General features: G+C 41.8%; 1 non-coding gene across 1 annotated transcript; it reads left to right on the top strand.

The window, feature by feature from the left end:
* The first annotated feature begins 5,680 nt into the window (after positions 1-5,680).
* Positions 5,681-5,753, top strand: trnav-uac (transfer RNA valine (anticodon UAC)). The gene has a single exon. It is a non-coding gene; the product is annotated as a tRNA-Val (tRNA).
* The last annotated feature ends 292 nt before the right edge of the window (positions 5,754-6,045 follow it).

Below are 6,045 nucleotides of genomic sequence, written 5' to 3'. Positions count from 1 at the left end.
GGTAGGCTTTTAGATGTCTATGATAACCAACCATCCATCCATTGTCTATAGCGCTTATTCATAAGGGTCGTGGGGGGCTGGAGCCAATCCTAGCTGACATTGGGCGAGAGGTGGTTGCCAGCCAATCACAGGGCTGACTCATAGATGGATTTGATGGATTCGAACATGGACCCTTCTTGCTAACCACTGCACCACTGTGCTACCTCTCTTTGATAACGACCTGACATAAAAATGCCTCACTTGACCACCTCAGTTGGAATATTGATGGGCCCGATTGGAAGTAAATTTCATCCAGGTTGAGTGAGGTTTGTAAACATTTGATAACCCATTCAACTGGAAAATATTAGTGCCTAATAACCATGTAAACACTTATTCAGATTGAATCTCTCTGGTTGGATTAAATTTATTCTTTCTGCACTTGTTTGCCACATTGAGGTAATGGTGATACATTTTTTTCTTCTTCTTCTGTTGTATTTGCAGCCGATTCACAGCGTGGACCCACTTTGCGCATGTTTAGAAAGTTATTTTCTGATTAAATACTTTGGGGCATATCAGTACATATCTTACCAGATCAGTTTATTTAGCATCCATGTAAACAGTTAAACTGGGATCGCTAATCAGATTGATTTCAATTGGATTGAAAAAATATTGTCCATGTAGCTGCAGCTAGTGGCTGCCATCACCTGTGGGCATGACATCTAATACGTGCAGTGTCTAATTAATAGCTGCAATTAAAGTGCCAGCAAACATGTGAATGGATGTATTGTTTTACTGAGGAATCATAGATTGTGAAGTTGTTTGGAGGGAGCTTGTTCATGGTAAACCGATCAGAAACAGCCATCACTTGTTCTCTTGACAACATGGTGCAGACGAACTAAACGAGACCAATGATGTTCTGATGAGGAAAGCACAAACAAGTTTTAAAATCATCAGATGCATGCAAAGCTGGCTGTCTTTGTTTAATTCTTTTGCTGTAATTACACCCAGACCTCTTACGGAGATACCTGGCCCAGACACTTGAGGTCACGTTATCTTGGCAACTTGTTAGAGGCTTGTAAAAGTAGCTTAAGTCAGTGAACAAATCAGGGCTGCTGTTAGTGAGTTAAAGGCCCCGTTAAAGGATCAAGACTTAACCGGTGGGATGTGACAATACACTGAGGAGGAATCAGGCAATGACCTCAGGTAGGCCATGTTTCATAGCAACAAGTTTATGACACAGAGCGCATGTTCTCACTCGCCATTTGAAGCTCATCTGCACTGTTAAGGTTCAGTCATGCTCCCTGTGCCTCAACAGACAATAGCTTTTAGTTCAAAACCTATTGTTCTGACAAAGCAACACTGTCAGAGGCACCACAGCAAGCTAAAGGCCGCTGCAGACAACAGTGGTGTCGAAGCCATTCAGGATGACCTGTACAAGCCGTCCATTTTACAGACGCCATCACAGTCGCTGAGCTTGTAAGGTCATTTAAAGGATAACTCAGGTATTTAAAATCCAGGGCCTACTTTTACATATTTTGAGTTTGAAATGACTGGAAGGTACAAAACCTTTTCAGTTGGTCCAGTGGACCTCCTCTACTGGCAGCCAAGAACAGGCAGCAAACAGGTTGAAATGGCTATAATGTAATCCTTTGGTGCAACTGTGCTAGATCAAGGTAGGTCTACTATAAGTGTTTGTTTTTGTTTAACAAGAAACAACTGTTTTAGCGCACTATTCAAACCCACCAGACTTCATTGACAAAAACAGTAATTTTATGTCGTAGATCAAGAGAGTTGCTGGTCTACCACTGCTTCAATCTGTTACTTTGTGTTATTGTGTGACTTTGGTGATTTAAAATGTTAGTTCAGATGCAGGACAATGTTTGAGTAATGCACAATAACACAAGCAAACTAACTGATCAAGGCAATGGCAGTCCAGCTGCTCTCATATTCTGTGATGTAAAATTACTGTTTTTGTCAATGAAGTCTGGTGCCTTTGAAAAGCGTGATAAAATCAGTGTTTCTGGTTAAACAAAAATGATCTTACAGGTCTATCTCTGTAGGGATCCTTTCTGTAATGTTGTCAGACACTTTGAATAAAAACCTGAGTGGCAAAAACAAACACTTGTAGTGGAGTTCTTTGCCAAGGTTTGAAAAATGTTCTACTTTAACCCCAAACACTGTATACATTCACTCCAAGTGGTATATGTGCTTTCTGTGCAATCTGCATAGTGAACAGTTCTGATTTTATGTGCTCAGGTTTTGCAAAATCTGCTTCTGCTACTCCAGTACAATCAGGTGAATTTAATTAATGGGAAAATATCATGAAAAAGCAACACGTCTATCCAGAAACAGTGCCCTGGTTACCCTGGATGATCAGACCTCTCTGTGAGCAGTTTTCTGTACTTTCTACTGAAGACACAGACCCTGTGGAAACTGTTGACAGTGAGGTCTGTGGATTATCCTGAGTAACTGGGACACTGCAGCTGAGTTTTTCAAATGTAATTTCCAAACATTTTTAGCAGCATGAATGCAACTGTATTCACCCTGATTCTATTTGGGGGTCAGAAGTTTCAGAGGTGAGTATTTGAAAGCACCGGCACATTAAACTATAATTACCTGCATGGCCAACCACCACTAGGACTAATTTATAAACTGCTTTTGCAATCCTAGTAGACTGACTCTTTATGCCAGATGTTGTGCTACTGTCTGAAACAGAAATGCGAGTGATTGCTCTGAAGTTGTAGGAAGAAGCGACGGACGGGACCAGTAAGAGCAGGATGGATACTCCGGAGGTGGATGCTGTAGATGCCACTGATAAAGATGGCATGTGCTGTCTGTGTCGACTGAGATAGTCTACAGAGGCTCCGCAGGCCAGCCTCTCAGCAGGGTCTACAGTTATTGGAATCACAAGTGTGTGCCAGGAGAGGGCCATCAAAAACGACCACAGGCGTGTAACAGCAAATGGTGTGACCTGTTAAACTGGGAACACGCGGCACAGCTCAAAGTCCCACTGTACACCACTCACAGCGGGCACGCCGCATCTTGTAGTGTGAGTAAAAACTCCCAATTAAAGGTCAGATTATTCAGAGCAGCCATGATTAATTCAAACACATTAGACATTTATGACTGGAAAATGGACAAATCTGACTGCGATCCTGTAGTTTCGGGTGATTTAAGCCTATAATTTCCAAAAGACAGCCATTTAAATGTGCTAAGCCTTGTGTTTCCACGCTCACTTTGGAGAATGTGATGAACAAAATAGGGACCTATTCATAATAAAGAAAATGAAAAGAAACAAATAATTAAAAAAACTCAGAGAACCTTTCACATCCTGATTGACAGCTGGCGAAGGTTGAAAATATTCCAACTATTTTCAAATGTTTTATGAGGAAGGAAACACATTCAACATGTTTGTTACAGCTCAAGGACACTCACACAACTTGTTTTTGTTGAGAAACACTGAATGTAAAGATAACTTTGTTTACAGGAAAACCTCCATGGAGCCCTGATGGGAGGAAGGTGAAGCGCCTATAGAGATTAGAATATATTTTATAGTCAATTCGATATAAAATTGTAAGAAATAACTGAAATGGGGCTTCTGGAAACCCGGAGCTTAAACAATTAGCCAATTAATTGATTAGTTAATTGACAGCAAATCAAACAGCACCAATTTTTATGATCAAATAATCCTTTAAGTCAGTTATCAAGCTGGGGAGGTTTGATGGGAATATGTCACAATTTCTGATATTTTATAGACCAGATGATTAAGCAAAAAAATACTTGTCAGATTAATTGCTAATGAAAATAACAGTTAGATGCAGCCATACGTGGATATTTCATGTTTACTTAGCTGTTCATTGTTAATTTGAACTATTTACTTTACAAATATGATATTTGATCCCAGTGAATGATTGTTATTGCTTTCTGGTTTGACATGCACCTCATTGGAGTCAAATTCAGAGCCTGTGAAATAGATCTAGCACGTCTTGAATTTTGATCTGGCACACATATGAATCTGCCTCCTCTATTAACTCTGGCCCGCTGTGATGGAGCCAGGATCAGTGAGAATACAAGCGCTGCCTCTCAAGGTGTGCTATTGTACCCCACATGATAAACAGATGCAGCTGTCATCCCCACGTTTTCCAAATTCAGCCTTACTGCCCTTCCCTCGCTGGCGCCTGAGGAAGCTGAGAGCTCCAGTCAAAATGGCTAAAAATGGAAGGACAATGCTGAGGGCAGACCATTTAAAGAGAGGAAGGAGAGGAACCTCTTTGTGCGACAGAGAAGGCTGTCACTGGTTTCAGACCCCACACCAGTAAACTATGGAGAGACGGAGCTTTAGAGAGACTTTGAGCCTGGAAAGTTGTTCGATTGATGCTCACTTTAAGGCTCCTCAGACACACACACACCCCACAACTTTAGAGAAACACACACACACACACACACTAACACACGCAGTCTGAGTATCACAAAGCAGAAGTTAGCAGGAGAATTATGCCTGTGAGTCTTAGAAGTTCCGTTTTGAACTCGGATCCATTTGCATTTGATGCAGAGACCACAGCAGAAGCACTGGCAGATAGATAGCTGATAGAATCACAGCAAGGGAACGCTCTGAAAAACGAGCGAGACGAGCGAACGTGCACAACACGAACGTGATGCAGCAATTTGAAAACAACAATCTGTATGAGGAGATAGTGCTCCAGGTGCAGATCTGTGAATAGGTCAAATGCATTAACTTGTCAGTTTGTGGCCTTTATTTCTAAGTCGAACTACTGACCTAGACTAACAACTTAACTGACATATGACAAAGGACCTTACAACTGTTGATCACCTTCAGAAATAAAGAAACTCTATACTATAGTCATGTTGTTACTCTCTAAAGTGTTATTTTGTATGACTTGCATGTCTCACACACCCAGTGATGTTTAATGTTTAAACCTTAGAGGTTGGCTGTGTGTCAGCAGTAAAATATTAAACATAAACAAAACATTTAGCTTTGTTTGACTAAATTTGCAGTGTACACAGTCCGTCACCACCGTTGGCATATATCACTGTGTGTGATTTGTTTTTTAATATGATAAAATATCATCTCCATTAACCATTACCCTAAACTTTAATTTCTAGTGTGTGATGCCTCACTGTCAGACAGCTCTGAGGTGACTTGGTGTCAGCTGTCTATTTGACAATGACACTGTCATATTAACAATAGGTAACCTGAGCAGGTAAGACGCATCAGACCCATGTTCTGTTTCATGGGAAACACAAGTTTTGACTGTTAAGTTTAGAAATGCACACTCTTGATCCATGCTTGGCCAAGTCAGCTTTTTAAACGCGCAAAAGCTAATCCTCAGTGCTCACCGTGTCGGTCTGGGTGCGTGCAGGCTGCAGGCTGGGACCGCGGACAAACGTGGGCGACTCTCCCAGCGTGATTACTTCATAGATGGCAGCTCAGTCGCTGGGTGTCATTTCGCTCCAGCACCGTGTGACCGGCCGCAGCAGCAAGACGTCCCATGAGGGTAACGTTAGTGTCTTTGTTAGTGTCCAGGCGAGGTGACTCCAGGCCGATATTTAGTTTCGCTACACGGCAGCCTGCGGCCACGGAGCAGAGAGCCAATCTCCGGACAAATACGGACTGCCGATGCTGTCATAAACAGGATACCAGAGCGGATTTTACCGATTTTATTTGGTACAAAGCTCATCTGGTTCCATAGTGTAGCGGTTATCACGTCTGCTTTACACGCAGAAGGTCCTGGGTTCGAGCCCCAGTGGAACCAGGATCTATTTTCTGTCCCGAAGATGCTTCCGCATTCCGTCTAAGTTAACTATATCTGTAAAAATTGGTACGTTACCGCATTGTCTGCTAAACCCTACAACACCCACTTAATGATCACTTTATTGGTCACCTTTGTAAAGTCTGATGTAATCCAATACAACGGCTCAGCCATAAATTTCATCTTCACCAAGACAATAATGTTCAGGTTTGATCAACAGTGTTAGTCGAACTATATGTTTAATAATATTGAATATTATGGTTTGGTGCTGAACTGGACTGCATTATACTGACAA

Source organism: Pempheris klunzingeri, chromosome 9 (genome assembly GCF_042242105.1).
Source record: "Pempheris klunzingeri isolate RE-2024b chromosome 9, fPemKlu1.hap1, whole genome shotgun sequence".
NCBI lineage: Eukaryota > Metazoa > Chordata > Actinopteri > Acropomatiformes > Pempheridae > Pempheris > Pempheris klunzingeri.
Note: the sequence above shows the minus strand (reverse complement) of the source record. Positions and strands in the feature narration are given on the sequence as shown.